The sequence below is a fragment of the Danaus plexippus genome (genome assembly GCF_018135715.1).
Source record: "Danaus plexippus chromosome 9 unlocalized genomic scaffold, MEX_DaPlex mxdp_26, whole genome shotgun sequence".
NCBI lineage: Eukaryota > Metazoa > Arthropoda > Insecta > Lepidoptera > Nymphalidae > Danaus > Danaus plexippus.
This window is the reverse complement of record NW_026869848.1, coordinates 2,303,615-2,310,720: the sequence shown is the minus strand read 5'-3', so window position 1 is coordinate 2,310,720 and position 7,106 is coordinate 2,303,615. Positions and strand designations below refer to the sequence as shown.

Here is a 7,106-nt window from a genome sequence, read left to right as displayed (position 1 = left end):
AAGTTATTAATGTTCGGGGCCTGTATTATAACTTAAAGGGAGATCAAAATATTAATATCTAATATATTTCAGTATAATATCAAAGTAAGCATACGCATTATTTATATGACAATGCATATGCCAAACGGTCACCCTGTAAAAAGTTTAAGGAAATGAAATATATTTAGGTTGGATGTAAAATAATGAATACTGAATTTATAAAAAAATAATAACAAATGACTGTTGAAAACAACTCCCTGACACACTGACGAGCTACGATCTAAATTTTCTGACTCGCCAAACGACTTCCTTGACTTAATAACACAAAACAAATTACCAACGAAATCTCTGAGCAGCACCGAGACAATTAATCAAAACGTGAACCTTTAAAAAAATTAAAGAAATAATCCTTCCAAACCGGTGGATGCCATTACGATTATTTAAATCTTCGAGACGACTCGACGAAAATTGCACGATATAGATATAAGACTGTAATAACCCATTTAGTAGGATAAGAAAAAGGGATGGTACTCATTAGCATATAATGACAGTAATTAAAATACACAAATAGAGCTATAAAGACCGCCCGGCGTTGAGGGGTTGTCTTCATCCATGAGAATTTATACATGGCAAATATTTTCGCTGCGGCTCAAGCAAACCGAGGCGGAATTAAGAACGTTATTGTTTAATTTATTAATTAATAGACCGATGTTCAGCCAGAGATTGTCGGATATTCGTGCTTTTGAAAATCCTAGTGATATGAAACAAAAGGTAGATATTGACTATTATCCACTGTCTACAGTGGCGGGCAGGGTTTTAACTTCAATTTGCTAATCTCATTCAAAAATTATGATAAAAAAGTGTATTTTTACATTATTAATACAATGGTTAAAACTATTTTTTACATATATGACAACATTTTTAGCAACAAAAAGTTCAATGAAATCAGGTTTTATTATAAACCCCGCTCATTTCTGTAATTATTTCAATTCATCTATAGTCTCGCTCTGCCGCCTCAGACAATGGAAGGGCTAATTACGAGATGTAAAGCTTTATTAACGCAATCGGGTGGTTATTAACATAAAAAAATAATATTTACAGACTCTCTTGACGGCAAAGCCTCTTAATTTTTGAATATTGCGGCATTAAGTTCAATGCTCCCTCAACCCTTCGTCTTACAAATGATTGCAGTGATGTTTCGCCTTGAGAAATACGATGAGCGTCAAGATTAAACACATCAGATCTTTCATTAAAATTCACTCGAAGTACAATTTAGTTCTAAATCTTATATATTTAAAATTTCAGTAACATATTATTAAGAATTTGACATCATACTTAAATATTAAAATCAACGAACTTTAATTCTAGAATACACAGATTTTTTCTAAAGACATTACTTTCAATCTGGCTTCCTTACATTAGCAGTTCACACACGTCTTACTAAATTGTAACGTGGACAGACCTGTCTCTTTGCTTCGTCCAAATTACCCATTGATATTTTAATCAGAATCCCCATCACTGGCTTCCAAGACGTTGAGATTAGCATATAAATAGCGAGTAAAATATGACATCAGCATTTTAATTTTTCGATATTACGAAGCGATTTACAAATTAGCGGGCAAGAAAAACGCTATTGCTTAAGAGGGTCGAACCATCCGCAGATGTTCTATTTAAATGTAAATTTGCCACGATACGCTGACAACATGGATAGAAAAAACATTTTAAATCAACAAATTTGACAGGTTTTTCAAATATTAATTCGGAAAAAGTACAAACCTTTCCAAATTAATTATATCTTACTGTTATCTTTGGAATTGTTTACAGACGTTAAAAAAGAAAAGAAGTCGGCGTATTAAATCAACCTTTCAAACCGTGAGGGTGACAATTGCAGACACGAAAAAAGTAACATTTCTTTTCGTTTTATAAAGCAACAATAAAAGAACAGTACAAAGGTCCGGAAGTGGCAGTGACAGATTGTGTACAACGGTGAAAAGTCACACCTCCTGTTTGTAGACAAGAGATTCGTTGTCGTTATAGCTGTTAATCTAATTAAAAAGTACCAATTATTGTCTGATCTCCACTTTCCTCTCACACACGTTAATTATTTTTAAAAGTATAAATTGTTGTCTTATCTTCGAAAGAGGATTTATAGTTCTTTTTGAAAGGTGAAAAAGGTATTTCGGGTAATTTAATTAAAGGTTAATTTATAGGTATTTCGGACAATCATTGAGAAATAATTGTTCAAAATGTATTATATAAAACAAAACATCTCGTAAATACGTAGATCGTATTTAATTAGCCATTCTGAATGAAAGGAAATCTTTTATCCAAGCTCCGTGCGGAATTCATTAATACCCTTGCATCTCGAATTAACGAATCGATAATAATTGATTAAGTACCGCGCAGCGCCAAGGAGAACCACAAAGGAGTCCGTTCGAATAGCCTGCGAGGAAAACAAAAACAATCCTCTCCCTTTTTTGACCGAGATGGAGAAATCTGGGCTTTGTTCATTTGCTCGGTAAACCGATAATTTCATTAAACAACAAAGTGGGACTACTCGGCAGCTCTCTGTAAACACGGCAAGAAGCCAATGTCCCCCAAGATAGGAAATTCATTTGAAGAAAAAATTTAAGCCCAAGCAGTGCAAATTAAGATTCTTCATCCCCTATTTTGTTTATTCATTTTCTTCTTAGAATTCTCATTGAAGTTGCATTGGTAACGTAATTAAAGTAACCAAATTAAATGTAATGATTTTAAATATATTTTGGTTTACCCTCAATAGCGGAAATAATATTACTTTGAGTAGGGCAATGAAAACCCGCATTTCAGTAATTACATATATATCAAACAAACACATGTACCTCCAGAAAAAAATCTTAATCGGACATACCCTCTACAACAATTCAGCTAATATCGTTTCCGTAACCCGAAATGGTCGAATTCCGGGCGTTAAAAATATCGCAGAGTAATTTGGAGCATTCGAGCAGGCTCGCATTAAAGTTGGTAGCAGCCAAATTAAGCCGAACCCCCGATATATTGCGTTTGTTCTTTTGATGCCGGTGAAGGGTTAAACCAAGAATGCTTTGCTTTTTATGCCAAGTCCAATAAACTGGGGGGAAGTTATATATAGGCTTGTGTATGAGTGGTCAAACAAGAAATATTGATGTAATTTTAAATATCTCTTTTATGACTCGACTTATTATTTTTGCTGTGAAGTTCATTTTTACTGTAATCTACAATGAATATTAAGGATAAAATTAAAAAAGAAAATCTATTTAACGCTGCTATAACAAGATTTGAAACGACAGTCTTAGTAAAATTAACATAACAAAGTTTATTTTTTATACCTTACGAAGCTATAAATTTTAAAATATATGATATTGCCCATACTCTCACAAATAAACATTCAGTCTAACCAATGAATTATATGTGTGCTAGGTAATTATACCGAAAATACCATTAAATTAATAAATAAAACACAGGAGCGGACCCCGTCATATCGGAGCAACATAGGCCCCTCTGTCGAATAAATTTATGTAAAAATTTTCATTAATATTTTGAGGCCGACCGTTCGTTGGCCCTTGGGAGTGAAAATCGAGTTCGCGGTTGCGATGGAAAAATGCAAACCGAAAATTATAGGGTCCCTCGCCTTGTATTTGCTTATGAATACCACTCGTACCTGCCAGCATTGTGACGTACATGTAAACATAATATGCGTATCGTGTACGAAAAAAATTGGGCACATTGTTTGGGGCCATTTCATTACTTATGAAACCACTCAATCATTTAAGTGTTTTTGGATATGTTTGCCCTGAAATACGAATTTCATTCATATTGAAATTGGTTTACCAGTTTTCACTGTAAATAAAAACAATTTGTAATTCAAACAACTATACAAACCTTATTTTATTCTAGATATTAACTTGGTTTTATAAGATGGTTCCTACCCTTACTTGTAAGGAAGCGTCCACTATGAAAAACGTCACCAGATCTTGTGAGATTATGAAAGATTTGTGAGTTTGTAGTGGCGCTTGTGAATCGTCAGGCTTAAGAGATTTAAATGGTTCAGTGGTCCGGAATGCCAGATAAAAACAGAGTTTTTTTGTCCTCCACCTAGGAATAGGTGATTTTTACGACATTTTTGACTATCTTAGAATTTTGATTCTAATATTACTTTTTCATTAATAATAATTTAATTAATACCTAACACTACTTTTTCAAGCTCTTTTTTAAATAATTAATTAACGTATCTTTAGTATTGTGATTTTTTTTATTAGATACATCAATATCTCTAAGAATGAAGTTGAAGGAATCGTGAATAATATATACCTTTAAAGCTGAGTGAAAAGTCTTCAAGAAAACTTTCCTACTTATATTTCATCCGGTAAGGCCACAATGCAGCCAGAATCTTCGCACCATATCTCAAGCGAACCTGTAAATCTTCCAGGCATTTTTATATTCGCCTCCCCGACTAAGGGCTAAGCAAGTCGCACCGTCCCAGATTATATCTTGACACTTGATGGATGAATGGTTATTGGATCTCAACATTTTTATCATTTTGATACAGTCGCGGGGGCAAGGTGCGTTTTATTTGCGCGGGAAATTCAGATAGTTCTATCTGTAAACGTTCTATATGAAATGATTTTTTCGTGTGGGTTAATTTTTTAAAAACTTGTTTTCTATAGTAACTCGACACAAATGTTACAATGTTTAATAGCTCTATGTATTGCTTGCAACTATTAATTGTGCTCGGTGGCAGATTCAGGATCATATTAATCATAGAATTCTTATATATCCACTGTTTTCACTATCATAAATTATTAAAAACAGCTTTATGGCTCAACTATGATATATTAGGTCAGGTGGCAATAAAATAATTGTATAATATTCGTAACAGGCTGAGTGCAGAGGTATGAAATTGGCAATGTTCTCAGCGCCGCGTCTGACACTACGACCCGATCGTTTGCACTCTTTAGTACACCCCTATCTCACACTTCATGTCATGGGTACATAGTAAGGTGTGCAAAAAACCATTTAGAATTGTAGTCAGACATATAGCTTTTATTAAACACAAATGTAAACCGAATAAATTGTTAAAAATAAATAAAATGATTTTTTATGGCTTAAATGTACATTAAAATCTAAAGCTCTAGGATTAGTCTGAATTTGTACAACCTGCTCACTTGATATAGCTTGAAATGTTATACAATTAAAAATTGTTACGCAAGGTTACTTAACACTCGAAAAACATATAATAGACACACTTTAAGTTACACTTCTATAGGTTGCTAACCGTACCAGTTATCTGCTCGCTTTGGCGCGCATGATACGTGATATCCTATAAAAATGGCGGCCGTTGGCGGAAACATATCAATTCAATTTGGAAATCGCTAGCGGAACACCGTGAAATTGCATGTCCGCTAAATCATGATGGCGATCAACATTTCGGAAGGTTTTGAATTTATTGGATGTATGAAGTTATATATTTATAAGAAAAATGTCTATATTTTTTATGTTGGCAATGTATAAAGTAGTACATATCATGGTAATCATACATTACTGTCCTAAACGCAATTATGATTTATTATTAAAATTACTTCGCCATTAACACAAAAACTAAATTTAAAACATAATTACTTTGTATAGCAGCTTGTTTCATTAACTGTCTAATATGATAAAAGAGGATATCACTAAAATTTCATAGCGTCATCCCATTAAAATTAAAAATGCACACTCTCCTTGACGCCTCAAGGAAGACATGCTGAGCTTGAGTGAACCATAAAATGTTAAAAATATACGCTAATTTTAAGAAAATACAAAGTATTATACAGGACCGTACTTTATATTATATCATAAATTTTGAAAGAGTTTTTCAAGTGATCTCGCATTTTAACCGACATAATTAAAAAGCTTCCTTAATATCTTTTACTAATAAATAATTAATGATTGAAAATGTTATCATATCTTTTAAAACTGACACCCGGTTTCATTACAAATAAATAAGTATTTTTTTTGTTTCATAGTATATTAAATACATTATATTTATTACCAACACCGCGTCTTAGTGAAGGTGCATCAATGCTTAAGAGTTTGATCACCCTTTTATTCGAATTTAAGAAGCGATTTTTTGCAACAAACTTTCTCTTAGATTTATCTATGACACCTACAAAGAAGAATCTCTGTGAAACGTCTAGTACCCTATAATACATCTCTAACATATGAATACGACATGGGTGTGCTAAAACACTACGATTATTAATTAAAGCTGATAAGCAAAACCATGCTAAATCTACCAATTATTAATATAGTACACCAAACAAGCAAAATACCGATATGAACCGATTTAATATCCCGCTCATAATTGAAGCGAATGTTCTTAAAACCCATTACCGTAGCTCGTAGACTCGATGAGTCCCTACCTAGGTAATGAACTCACATTATAAATGCAACGAGGCATCGCCTCCGATGCACAGCTCCGAGAAGAATTAATTCATTTGCATGTAAAACTTCACGTTCGGTAGAAGATTAGGTATGTAAGACGTAGGATCGATAGACGTCCTTACTTAGTACTACATGATTCTGTTATGAGTTGTAATGAATATCCTTATATTGGCTTTGTTCGAAATTAATGTAATACCTCAAAAGGTTTTTTCGTAGGTTTTTTTCATAATTCAATTTTTAGAATGATAGTTGTGAAGACCTTTAGATTATTAAATTTCAAATAAAAAACAGAAATATATTGGACGATATTGTGTTTATTACCATTATAAAATTGAAGTAAATATTTGAAAAAATATCTCTCTCCGGCGGGGAATCGAACCCCGGTCTCCCGCGTGACAGGCGGGGATACTGACCACTATACTACCGAAGACACGGAGTACATGACCAATTTATGAATTATGACTGTTTATAAAATTACTTTTTGTTTAAACAATGCAATAAAATAACCTTTTAATATCTCAATTTATCAATAATATAATGTATTTGAAATAAAGTTTTATGTACAAACAACTTTATATTATATTTTAATTAATTTCGTGTCAGTTACGTACGGATGAATATTTTTTCCTTTAAATTTATATTACCGGATTTTAATATTTAAAACTCACTATGTCTTTCAATAGTCG

At 32.7% G+C, this 7,106-nt stretch overlaps 1 non-coding gene across 1 annotated transcript; it reads right to left on the bottom strand.

Annotated features, from left to right (window-relative positions):
- Window positions 1-6,778: 6,778 nt before the first annotated feature.
- On the bottom strand, window positions 6,779-6,850 carry Trnad-guc (transfer RNA aspartic acid (anticodon GUC)). The gene has a single exon. It is a non-coding gene; the product is annotated as a tRNA-Asp (tRNA).
- Between the last annotated feature and the right edge of the window lie 256 nt (window positions 6,851-7,106).